General features: G+C 43.0%; 1 long non-coding RNA gene across 1 annotated transcript; it reads right to left on the bottom strand.

The window, feature by feature from the left end:
* Positions 1–4,545: 4,545 nt before the first annotated feature.
* LOC129855739 (uncharacterized) lies at positions 4,546–11,704 on the bottom strand. The gene is made up of 3 exons (XR_008759555.1): positions 11,537–11,704; positions 5,117–5,224; positions 4,546–4,846 (listed from the first exon to the last, which is right to left on the bottom strand). It is a non-coding gene; the product is annotated as an uncharacterized LOC129855739 (long non-coding RNA).
* Positions 11,705–13,496: the final 1,792 nt, after the last annotated feature.

Raw genomic sequence — 13,496 nt, 5'->3', positions numbered from 1 at the left:
GGTCTAGCCTATTGATTGGTAAAATCAGACAGATATTATTAATCTCACGTCATTTATATGACGTGTCTTGTTTCTCTCATTAGATGCAACAACAGTCGTAGCGAATGGATACCAGTAACCATTAATAATAGGCTAATAGGCCTAGCATGTTGTCACACCATCATGCAGTTCTGCACTTGTACAAAGGGCGGCAGTACTTATTCATGGTCCTGACTTGGCAGAAAGTAACATACAACATGAATTTAATTGCATGATTTAATTAGATTATTTTTGATTGATTTATTGGGCCAATTATTATTATTTGATATGATGGATTTATTGTTATAGTGTCTTGCGTCATCCAGATGCCCAGCCCAAATATGGGCTTACTATACGACACTAAGCTTATTCAGTGTATCGTTTACAGTGTGTGAATGCAATGGTGAAATACATTACATGGACTGACTGCGTCTTTCTATTTCCCAACGCAGTTAAGCCAAAACCACACCCCGTTATTCAGAGAGGGGCGTTCTACTACGCTCCCATTGGCTAGCTAGCGTTGTCTCACTCACTGTCGATCAGCACAGAGACAGTGACCTTCCAAGGTAAGGATGGAAAGTGTAATTTAACAATTAGCTGCCTACCGTAATGCAGGCCTATTATTATCATGTTTGGTAACATTTGCCCATGTATTTATTTCAGAGTTTCAATGAGTTGTAAAATTGTCTCAGAGAACTCTGCTGAATTCCCTCAATTGAAGGTCAGCTAAGTTAACCTAGGCTACTTAACGTTACAAGCTCGGTATTTGAAGTTGTTATATTGTCATTAGTAGTCAATTATCAGGTAAAAGCATATGCTTATTATTAATAATTTCTCAAATATTTATTAGCTAATCATTCAGTCGAATACGCTATACTACAGCCATTGAATCTGTCTTTGAGCGTTAAGGGACGTTAATGGCTAGCTCGGTCCACGACGTTATGTTATTATATTTTTCAATCTTAAAAAACAAGGGCAAATGTTATTAATCAGTGACTGAAATTTCGTGCTACGTGTTATTCACTTCCGGATTTTGGAGATTTGGAGAGCTCTCAAAGCGTTGAAGAACGCTCGCTGAATAACGGGGCGTGGTTTTGGCTTAACTGCGTTGGGGAAAAGAACGACGCGGACTGACTTCTTAAAATGCCTGCCAAGACTAGGGCCTGTATACATTTGAGTGTCTGGGCAGGAGGTGCAAACTTTTTTTTACTGCAGTTCTCTTTCTCTTCATAACCACCAGGGGTCAGACTATATGAACAGGCAGATGACATGAAGGTGTAATTCATGGTTACCAACCAGTTGATCGTGATCCCTGCGCACCAGGTTGACAAAGTGTATCTATTTGGAACCATTTGTCTGAAAACACAAACTCCAGCGGACCAGGAGATCTGTGGAGATCTGCGACCGAGTGCGCCTACTATGCTGGCCAATCGGATAACTCAAATCACCGTGCTTCGAAGACCCGGCAAAGTTTGATATTAGCCAATATGAGATTTCATTACTTTTAAAACCATGACCACAGAGAGACTGTCAAAGAATACAGCAAATAGCTGCTGTTTTTATGAGCAACTTTTGATTCAGCACTGTCAACACTGTTTTTATTCAACACTATTACAAAATATAAAACGGCTTCTCCCTACGTACACTCGCGCTGCAGTTGCAATGAATGAGTAGTCAAGTGTATCGATAGCCTTGCGTTTTTATTATTATTAGCAGCTCGTCGCGTCTATTTTAATATCGAGGAATATTTAACTTTCTCTGGTCATAGGAACAACATGAATTTGTGCTTGAGGAACAAAGGTGCGGCTCAAGTTTCGCCATCAGGTGGAGATGGTGTACCCTCTCTATGGTCAGTCTCGCCGGAGGAAAGGTAGGAGAGAGCAGAAACCCTACCTCCACTGAAACTAATGCCGTGTTCAAAACTGGGAACTCGTAAATCTCACACATCCGACTTAAGTGCGTTCAGGACACCTGGGGACTCGGGAAAAAAACAGATCAGACTGGGAATAAATAGTTTTGAATAGTCATTCAACTCGGAATTTCAAGTCGGAAACTCAGGTATCTTTTCTAGAGCTCCGACTTTCCGACCTGAATATCACTGATGTCATGATTTGACCTTGTTTTTCTACAGAGTTCCCAGTTGTCTTGAAAGCACCATGACCATGATGCAAGGTGCATCAGTCCAGTAAAATAAAAAAGCAATTATTTAAATTTATGCTCAGCTGTGCCTCGCAAGTGCTAGCTTCACCAAATGATATATATTATTATCAAAGCTTGTGTTTGAAATATAATATGGTCTGAGAAGAACAATATCGCTGGTATATTTTGCCAGTACGCTGTGTTAATGTATTAGGTCTACTGCACAAACCTCATTCCTACAGAACTGTTTTTATTAGGTTAATGTTTAAAAAATGTAAGACATGTTTAAAAAAAAATCTGAATGGTAGAGCTAGGCTTGCTTTTTGACTGGGAAAGTAAGCTTGACTCAGAAAAGGTTGGTGACCACTGGGGCAATTGATTGAAGTCTTCTTATCCCGTGTGTATCCACAGACAGTAAAGACAATCCTGTTAGTGTCTTTACTACTAATCCTTCTCAAAGACAGATAGAGTTCAAACACTTCACCAGTCAGGTCAAACAGGTATAGTACTATGTTGGAGGGTACTACTATGTTGTACTACTATGTACCCTAATATGTACCCACACCAAACGCACTGCAACTGCCTCTGCAACGCAATGCTGTAAGGCAAACGCAGCGTTTCGTTGGAAATTAATGTAATTCTGGTGTACCAAAATGCAATGACGCTGTCGGTGTGTTTGAAGCGTAAGATTTCATGGGCTGGCGTCCACTTATGTGCCACTCCTAGTTCTGTTATGTTCACGCTACTGCTACTCTCTGTTTATCACATATGCATAGTCACGTTAACCATACCTACATGTACATACTACCTCAGTCAGCCCGACTAACCGGTGCCTGTATATAGCCTCGAAACTGTATATAGCCTAGCTACTGTTATTTTTCACTGTCTTTTTTTACTGTTGTTTTTATTTCTTTACTTATCTATTGTTCACCTAATACCTTTTTTTTACTTAAAAATTACACTGTTGGTTAGAACCTTAAGCATTTCACTGTAAGGTCTACAACCTGTTGTATTCAGCGTATGTGACAAATAAACTTTGATTTGCTATGTCCCACTGCCCAGCCCCCTTCACACACATAACCTCATTACATGCACACATTGTCCTTGCATGCAGTCCCATCTCTCTCTCTCCCATCAGCTGTCTCATTCCGGAGCTCCAGGAGGTAGATTGAAACTTTCATGTACTCACACATCCTGATTGGCCTTGGAGTCTACTCACACCATAGAAAGTGGGTGTGTCATACCTCCCTGAACCCCACTTAGTTCTACACCCTTTTCCAGAAGTGTACTTGCACTTTTCCCATCATGTTTTTAAAAGCATATGATTGGTGTAAGCATTAGCTGGAGTCAGTTTACACCATTGTTCAATCCATATGAGAAAGAGCAAGGGTACAGTTTGGTAGAAGGGTGGAAAATGGGGATGCAGGCTGTGTCCAGTGCCTAGTTCAGAGTGCGTTCATGGAATCAGTCAGAATTAAGAGTGTATCAATTGCATTTTACAGATTAAGGGTTAACTGCATTAGTCAAATTAAGGGTTTATATCCCATCTCCTGGTCCTTTAAACCCATTACAAAGAGACAGAATAGTCCCAGGTTCAAACACTTTTGGATTAATGAGTTGAATCTTAAAGTAAAAGTGCAAAGAGACGACATCTTAAAATTAGACACATTCACCAGCTTTTGATGGTCTGAGCCCATATTCATAAAGCACCTCAGAGTAGGAGTTCTGATGTAGCATCACGTTCCCCCATTCTCATTCATTAGGCTCTAAAAGGGTAAACTGATCCTAGATCAGCACTTCTGAGAAGCTTTATAAATAGGGGCCCTGGTCTGCAACAGGTCATTAAAGTATCAAACAGATGTAAAAACTCAAAGCCATAACCAAATTCAGAACATGAAACTGCAGAGACGGGCTAGCTGACAACGTCAGGAAAACGATGAGCATGCTTCAATGGGGCAGAAGTCTGTGGATTGTGACTCTGGATGTCAGATAGTTATTGGCTATGACAAGAAGCCTCCATGTGGAGAATCGTCAGTGGGTCGTTTCAGCTAGTTCTTGATACCATGGTCTTGTTTTGAGGAGTTTTAACTGATGTCCCATCTATGCTAATATGGCAAAAAATTTGCTTGCTAGCTAACCAACAACTCTAACAATGTATTTGAGACAAGTGCACATTTATTTATGTTTTCAATAAACATTGGAGACAAAACATAGTTTAGATGTTGTCAACAATCTATGCCAACCCAGTCTGTTTTGTCCCATAGTGTCGCACGCGTTGGTCTTGTTGCTAAACAACCAACCCGTCTATTGAGGTTACAAAACTGTTCAAAGAGCCAAATATGACATTTCACATCACATTCAAAAAGAGAAGCAAAGCAAGAGGCAAAATGTTATACCAATTTCTTTTAGACTTTATTTGTTCCATTTAAATGTATGCATCTCAAGTGGACAATTTACATAAAACCCATAGGCTCTCCGGAATTGTCTACCAATGGATGTACTCAGCCACGGTGGGAGCAGCGCAGGGGTATAAATCGGAAGACACCATTTAAGCTTCAAGGGGGGTTGGGGAGGGAGGTAAGAGGTGGATGGTTTCTGCCAGGCGCCGAACACCGCCAGTATCATTCAGCCCAGTGCTTGTTGTGCAGAAGGGAATGCTGGGAAACGTGGAGGACCCTGTGCGGTGGACCTGGAGAGAGTGAACAAGAGAAAGTGTGCAGAATTAGTTTCGGTCATATTGGCTTAACATCTGCCTCCCTGGCTAGAGTGGATAGACTGGCTGGCACACCATTGGGTTGTTTACACCATAAGCCAGATTCTGCAGGCTATTCAATTCACATTCCATGAGTGAGCCCCAATAGTCAGCTAAGCATTTCATTTGGCATTACAGAGAGTCCATTACTGGACAAAGAAAGTTAGGAGCCTTATCAGGACACATCGCCCCTGCATGTGAACTTACATTTCCTGTGAGTTTAGCTCCTGCTCTCCTCACGACGCCTCCGCTGCATTCTTCAGACAGGCTGCAAATGCCTCCATCAGATCCTTACAGTCACCCCCCTCCTTCACACTGTAGAGAGAACACAACCACATGGTTAGGACCTCTGAGGGAGGGACCTTGGATCCTCTCCTCCAACAATTTGACAGCTATGGAGCCAATAGCGATCTTTCAAGCATGTAGATAGGTTGGCCATCGAGCTCAGCACCAAATGATCCTGGTCAACTAAAGATGTTTTGGTGTCAAACTGTCAGCCTGGAAGTGTCCTAGGCCTACCCTGTCCTAGTATGAGCTTTTCTAAACAATGTTGGCATTCCTCAGATTGAACCAAGTCAGACTGGTCCTACAGACAGACACTGCCCTCATTAAAAGGAGTGAACTGGTTACATAGGTAGAGAGTGTTGGCATACTGGTCACTAGAGGACAGGGAAGGGTGTTGAGGGAGATTATTTCAGGAACTCGGCACCAAACAGCGGGCATACACTGACACAACGCATTAGGGTGATACGGCGAAAGGGAGCGAGGGAAGAGAGGAAGGTGGGGAGAGAGGGATGGGGATAAACCCATCTGTGATGGAAGGTGGGCATCAGGGAGAGTGAGTGATTGCGTAACAACGCAAAACAGATGACGAAAAGGCCGGGTAGGAGGATGATGGTCAGAGACGGCAGGAGGGGATGGATTGACTGATATGACTGTCTGCAACCCCACACTACCTCACCATTCTCCCATTGGTTCCATGCCCCCCCCCCCCCCACGACCCCTTGTCGCTGGGCTGATCTCTATGATGTAACTCACAGCTGGTCTCTGCAGCTTAAAAAGGTTTATGCAGCTGAATGCTACGGGTTTGAAGAAGGGTCGTTTGTGTAGTGTGTGTCGAGTGAGTCACTGAACGCGTAAGAGTGTACGTGTGTGTGGTAGGAAGAGGCATGGGGAGGGTGATGGGGCAGTGATATGGAGGCAGCAGAGATGACCCAACAGCAGCACAGAGGACCTGGCCCTGAGGCTGTGTGGCCAGATAATCCATCCACCATAAACATCCCCTGCTTTTACCACTGAGAGAAAGTGCTTAAAGACATATGACTGGACCAAACCTACAATGAGAAGCAGGGGAGATAAACCCAAAACAGGCAGCCATTTTAATAATCAAATGACATTGAACTGTAATGGAGGGAGGGAAGGGAAAGAGGGATGGATAGAAACACATTCATTCTCCCACTATAAGAGTGACACTGGGTCTGGGTACCCCACAACTGTAGCCTGGGGCCTCGTCAACCAACCAACCAAATTAGGCTTTGTTATGTAATGCTACCTGAACAGAACAGAACTCCCCTGTCTCTCCATCTTCAGCTCCACACAAACAAAAATGGGGGAATCCTTTGTGAATGAACCAAGGGGAGAACATTGGGGGTTTGAATATACTGTACATATAAAATATTAGTTTCAAGTTAACATCTTGGGATTGAGTGATCAACATGCAAGAGTCATCTGCTGCAGAGTGTTACCTCTGGATGTCAGAGAGGTTGCAGGGGCAGCGAACTGGTGACATCACCATGATAGCGGTCACACAACATGAGGGGGGTGGGGGGCATCAGGCACGTTACGGCACCACCACCATGTTGGCATGGCAATGGGCACCGACCACTTTAGGGCGCATCATAGAGCAAGTTAAAGAGGGTAGGGTGGCAAGGGCTGGGTTTGTATGGGAAGAGGATGACCGATTGGGTGGTTGGACTGGTGGAAACACTGCCTTTACAATCAGGAAATTAAGATGTGAATTATTTAGGGCTGTCGGCCGGCCACTAGTTGTGCACAGGTCAGTGGTTTGTTTAACTGCAATTGCTAATAACCCACCCGTAACCGCCCGACTATATGTGATAAAGTGAACATTTGTTTTTGCCCGATTTAGATATGTTTCTGCTTATAAATTCCAACATTTTGGTAGGCTATTTGTTAGTCAACTTGTCTGTAATTAGATACATGCAGCTTCTCTGTCATTATATGTTGACATAGAAGACTAAATAAATCCTTGCTCACCAGAATGTCATAAATCAATAGAATGAATGCTTCAAGCTAGTTGACATTGGTAAAATTCTGTCATCTCTGCATCTTTTGCAGAGCAAAGACATTTAGGGACTGGGAAGAACATGCCATAACCACAGTTTGATCGGTTTCAAGGAAATATACTGATCCAAAATATAAACGCAACAATTTCAAAGATTTTACAGAATTACAGTTCACATGAGGAAATCATTCAATTGAAATGCATTAGGCCCTAATCTATGGATTTCACATGACTGGGAATACATATGCATCTGTTGGTTACAGATACCTAATAAAAAATAAAAAATGGGCCTCATAACAGGACTCAGGATCTCATTGCGGTTTTTTGTGCATTCAAATTGCCAATCGATAAAATGCAAATTGTGTTAGTTGTCTGCAGCTTATGCCTGCCTATACCATAACCCCACCGCCACCATGGGGCACTCTGTTCACAATGTTGACATCAGCAAACCGCTCGCCCACACAACACCATACACATGGTCTGCAGTTGTGGGGCCGGTTGGACGTACTGCCAAATTCATAAAAACGTAGTTTTGGGGGGGGGAATTATGGTAGACATTGGTGGACATTTCTGCAGTCAGCATACCAATTGCACGCTCCCTCAAAACTTGAGACATCTGTCGCATTGTGTGACAAAACTGCACATTTTAGAGTGGCCTTTTTTTGTCCCCAGGGCATGGTGCACCTGCACCTGATCATGCTGTTTAAATCAGCTTCTTGGGACCAACACTAACAATTTACATGTTGCGTTTGTATTTTTGTTCAGTGTAGAAAGCTGTGAAAACAACCCAACATGTTTCTGATAAGATTTCAGTTCGGCTTGGATGCATATTTTATGTGTTTGAAATACTAAATCGGGTTTTATGATGCTGATAAATCCAGCATCTCTACAGACGGTATCTAACACATTCTCTCAAGATGCTAAAATAAATCAATCATATTTCTCCACTCCTGTACCAGAGTCAAAATTTTGACTACATTTGGTGTACCATTTTACTGCAAGAAATGCTTAATTCTGCAGGAGTTAATATTAAAGCTGTGAGAGAGGTTATAGTCCAGATTTCAGTTTCCATTTAACCCATCTGAACAATAGGCTTCAGTTCCCTTGACATGCCATAGGCCTATTTGAAGTCCCCATCTTATGACTGTCAAATTTGTATAGCGCCTCACAATCAAACAGCATCCGCTTTTACCTGCAAAACTGCCTTAAAGGAACTCCTGCTCAATTCTGAGTATCAATAAAGTTTGCAAAACTCAGACAAAAAAAAGCATTGGTTTGGAGTATTAAATATAATATGGTCAACAGTATAATCTGAGTTGAGCTTCAATAGTGAGTGCAAACTGTGTATAGAACGTGTATAACTAGGCTGTCCTAATGGAAAATAAGGGATGCTTTGAAAAGGGAACCAAAGAGAAGGGAACCATCCAGACCAGTATACTAAAGAAAAGAGAGTTGGGACACGGAGCCAATATCATCTAGCTTGTGAATAGCTTTGAAGTTGGTTACTGGGCCTGTCTGAGTAGGAAACTAAGAGCGATCTAAAGTCACTACACTGAAGAGTTCAATGGCATTGGGACACCTGCGAGAGAACAACTATAGAGGGAACTAAGGGCAGGCCTACAATGATAGGGATATCATTCTAGGACCAATACAAACATTGTCAGAGTCTCAAATGGCACCCTTATTCCCTATACTGTGTGCTCACTGGGCTCTGGTCAAAATAAGTGCACTAAATAGGGAATAGGGTGTACTTTGGGACAGAATAATTATCTATGGAGCAGGAGGAGAAGAAAGGAGAAAAATAAAGAACATTACTGCGAATGACTTGGTTGGTTTCCAGTTGGAGCCCTGTTGTAGCTAAGGGGTCTTGAATCGCAGTAACACTGCATTCCATCCAAGTAAACCACATTTTCAGTCAAGCAGAGCAAGCACACACATGTCTACATACAAGCCAGGAGCCAGGGTCTGTTTGGAAGGCTAGGGTGTTGGCTTACAAGTTACACACAGTTAGACTACCAAAGTTACTACAGAACCAAATTTCAAAGTACACAACAGGACCCACACAGGTAGTAGACATCTGTAACATGGTTAATATTAATATTTAAAGCGGCAGTTAGGTATCCAAGTCATACATTGACATGTATAATCTATAAGTCTCAATGTACTGACTAGGAGATACGCGACGCACTGCAGGTAACAGGGGCATCAGTAAGGCACCTACAAAGCACACACAAATACCTTGTCACAGGTTCATATGTCAGTCAACGCAGGTTCTGGAATGTTTAGGCCAGGTCCACAAGCTCAAAGTACGTTCCAGAGGGGTTGTTTGGCCCATTACCAAACTGACCCCTAGACCCTAAGGCATGTGTACTTGTGGATATCCGAGGATAAGACAGGTGTAATTAACAACATGACATTTGTTTGCGTTTGAAGGCGTCAAGGTGGTAACTCCTTCAACTAATCCATGTATTTCTACGTGACATGTTAGGGCAGGCCAAGCCAGCCAAGATGGCCGCAGTCAGGTGTGCATCGTGTAAGGCCGTTTAAAAATATATACCTTTTCAGGTTCCACGGCAAGTCAAAAACATGATCATGAACTATAGCCATGGGACAGGACATGGTATCCTGGAGGTTTACACACCAACCCATGCATGACTATTTAGAATTCAAGAGTGGAGCTATAAATACATCGTCCTGGTATACATTACTCAGTCAGCCCTCTGGTAGAGCTAGCTACGCTGCCTTCAGCAGGTCCATTGTCGTCACGTGGACCATGTTACAGGATACAGTATAATTTGGGTCCATCAATGACAAACCCCAAGGACCATGAGGTTAACAGTAGAACTCTGGCCTTAGGGTTAACGGTACAACCCTTGACTGTAGGGTTAAGAAAGTGTCCTGAAAAGTTGCACCATAACAGCACAGGGCCCTTGACTAAAGTTCAAAGTAGATGTTATTTACTGTGGCATAGACCAAAGAGCTGTACATTGTACAAAACAATTGTGCTTGACCCAAGTGTTGAGAAAGCCTTCATCTAGTTTCTAATGCAACATTGACAAATTATAAAAGTATAAATACTGAGGTAAAGGGCACCTGATGCAAAGTGAACTATGAGAGGCCTACAACGAGTATCAACACTACAGTCCATTCATAAAAAGGTGGCATACAACACTTCGATGACATTCAATTCACCATGGCTCAAGACCGCTATAGGCACCCTGAAAATGTTACTAAAACAAAACTTTACAACCAGCAGCCAACCTAGCCCATCCCTAGCATGTGCTGCAACCTACCACCCCCTAAACCCTGCATCCTTATCTCATCCCTCACACCCATTGGTCTGGACTTATCTGGCCTATACAGCCTGGGACACTCCAGGCCCTAGCCTAGCCTAGCTCCAAACCCTGCAACAACACATCAAAATACAACACCAAGGGTCAAAATGCATCTAGGTTTTGGTGAAATGTCAATGAAGATTGACAGAGTTGAAAACCGCTGAGGGCTAGAGTAGACGCGTTACATCAGCCATCGAACGGGGCTTTGACATTGCACTGTCATTGAGCCCTCACACACAACCCAACCATCCAGGTTTCCTGTTTCTACACATTTCTAGAGATAAAACCCACAACAATCTCACTCTGCACTAATCTTGCAGAGGGAGGACAGAGGGGGGGGGGGGAAAGGTGCACACAGATCGGGACAATGAAGCAGTGAGTTAACGACTTAGCGCTGGCTAACGCTCACTCAACGCTGTCGACACAGCAAGGCCAGAAAAGCTGCGTGGGGACAGGGGCGGGTGGGTGGGGAGCGAGTAGGAGAGAACATGATGTAGGCAAATTCCCTGCCTTCGATCAGGCGTGTGCGAGAGACTGCCGTGCTTTGACCCCAAAACCCCTACGTGCGTACCCCCCATTACACTACAATAGTAACCCCCCCCAACCTGCCAAGACAGTTTAAATTCAGTTACATATAGAAAATTGGAATTTGGATTCTTCTATCATCATACACTGCAATACTCAACTGCTCCACCATTTTATCATGGCGCAACACAAGGATTGCAAACGACATCAACTCATCATGCACCGCTATAGCCTTCCTCCAAGCGACGGGGGGAGGGTAGTCACTTCAATTAAAACAACTCAACACTGAAATCCACTTGGAGACACTGGGAACTTCCAAGTGAAAAGCACTAGAAGCACTGCGGCTGTGCCACGTCCATCCAATGAGTTGGAAGCCATGGATGGGCATCCTGGAGACGTTGGTCCCAGTGGCAATGGCGGACAAAAACTGAGAAAACCACATCCTTCCGTACAGCCACTCACCATTTGTCCAGGTCTGCCTTGATGCTTGCACACGTGGCAGGGACGGGGGCCTCAATAGGAACGGCGGTCTCGGAGTCCGACATGTCTGTAGAGTTGCTGTGCGTGTCAGTGTCTCCTCTGTACGCCTATGGGTTGCGTGTGCCAGAGAGAGAGGAAGAGAGTGAGAAGAGAGCAGAGGAGCGTGTTAGTGGGAGGGGCAAGTGAACACACATGAGGGGAGGGAGGGAGAAAATGTGACAGGACAGAACACATGTGAAAATAAGGGTCAGCTCAGTGACCCAGACAAAGTTCAGTGGGAAAATAAATCAAGTGGAAAGATGTTGAAGTAGAGTGGAGAAGACTAAAAATGACACTTCAAATACCATGAAAAGCCAGGTGGATACCCTTAATGTTCATGTAGGCCTACAACTCATTCACCAACTGAATGTGGCAACCCATACCAACAACCTTCTATACAAGCAACTATGCAAAACTAACATTCTTTTTACACGCACTTCGCTACAGATGCGCACGTTTCGGGGCCCGTGCGCACACATGAAGATGGAGCACTGAGCGCTGCAGAAGGAGAAAAAAAAAGTAAATCCATCAAAGCAAAAGGATCCCCGCATGACCTATGGACGAGTGCCACCTACTGGCCTGTTCAAGAAATGACGCACGCATCCACTGTAGTCATGCGTTAAAAAAATTGCCCCAAATAATGACGGATAACAACGGATAACAAGCAAAGCACGAGTGCTACAACTAGCCTATAGTTAAACTTAAAGCAATTGTTACAAAACAGGTATATTTGAACTACTATTCAGTAGGCCATACAGGTGTTAAACACCAGAAGCGTGTTTAGTCTATGGAACATAATGGGAGTGTTTGATTGGTAAGGCGAAAGCAACCTACCGTAGACGAAAGTCGAGGAGTGAATTCGGGGGAGGTGCATCCGAAAGTGAGACATCAATGTGGTTTTCGAACAGCAAGGCTGAGATCAACATGCCACTTTGCCGTTGTTTATAAAAGTTTTTCTTTATAATGTCGAAATAAACATGGCTCCAACCCGCATATCACACACTCACAAACTAAACACACATGCGTGTTCATTGTACAATCAATGACAGAGAGAGCCTAAAATATCACATTAATTTGTATAAAGGCTATCAACTGTATAGCCTACATGAAGTTGGTTCCTGTTTCAGTCATGTCTTTGGTCACATTTGCGTTGGTCAAACATCCTAATGATTGGTTGAAAAGAGAGCATCCCACAATGCAGTCGATGGCTGCAGGATGAAGATGGCGAAGAGCAACTGCAAAAACATGCAGTCATATCTTCATGACCTTTGATCACATGATTTCTGTATTTTATTCAGTCCACATGTAGGCGCAAATTGGAAATATTTTAACCCCATAATGCAACGCACTTAAAGGCAGTGACAAACAATGGTCCCAGACAAGACAAAGCGATCCTCTCGAACGCGCCCATTTATTCGGCAAAGGCAGTAGTCTGTGAGGCTCCTTAATCCCCCTTGCATGAACAGAACTACAGGATTCTCAAGGGCACGGACATACAACAGACATTCAACAGGTATTCGCCAAAACCAATAACTAATTCACCGTTTGTCACAGAATCATCAAACTAGATATAATTTATCTATAAATGTCTAGCATACTTTTTCAACCTTTGTTTTGACTAGAAATTCCAGTTTTGACTTGATAGAAATACATAAAATCTATAAAATGCCATTTAAAGCAGTATAAATCAATAACTAATTCACAGTTTGTCACAGAAAAATCAAACCAGGTATGATTTATTCTATAAATGTCTAGAATACTTCGTTTTGATGAAAAATTCCAGTTTTGACTTGATAGAAATACAAAACATCTATAAAATGCCAATTAAAGATATATAAATCAATAACGTTTTCACTGATTATGACAGAATCATCAAATTAGGTATGATTTATTCTATAAATAT

The sequence above is a fragment of the Salvelinus fontinalis genome, chromosome 5 (genome assembly GCF_029448725.1).
Source record: "Salvelinus fontinalis isolate EN_2023a chromosome 5, ASM2944872v1, whole genome shotgun sequence".
Taxonomy (NCBI): Eukaryota; Metazoa; Chordata; class Actinopteri; order Salmoniformes; family Salmonidae; genus Salvelinus; species Salvelinus fontinalis.
The sequence above is the reverse complement of the archived record's forward strand: the minus strand, read 5'-3'. Positions and strand labels throughout refer to the sequence as shown.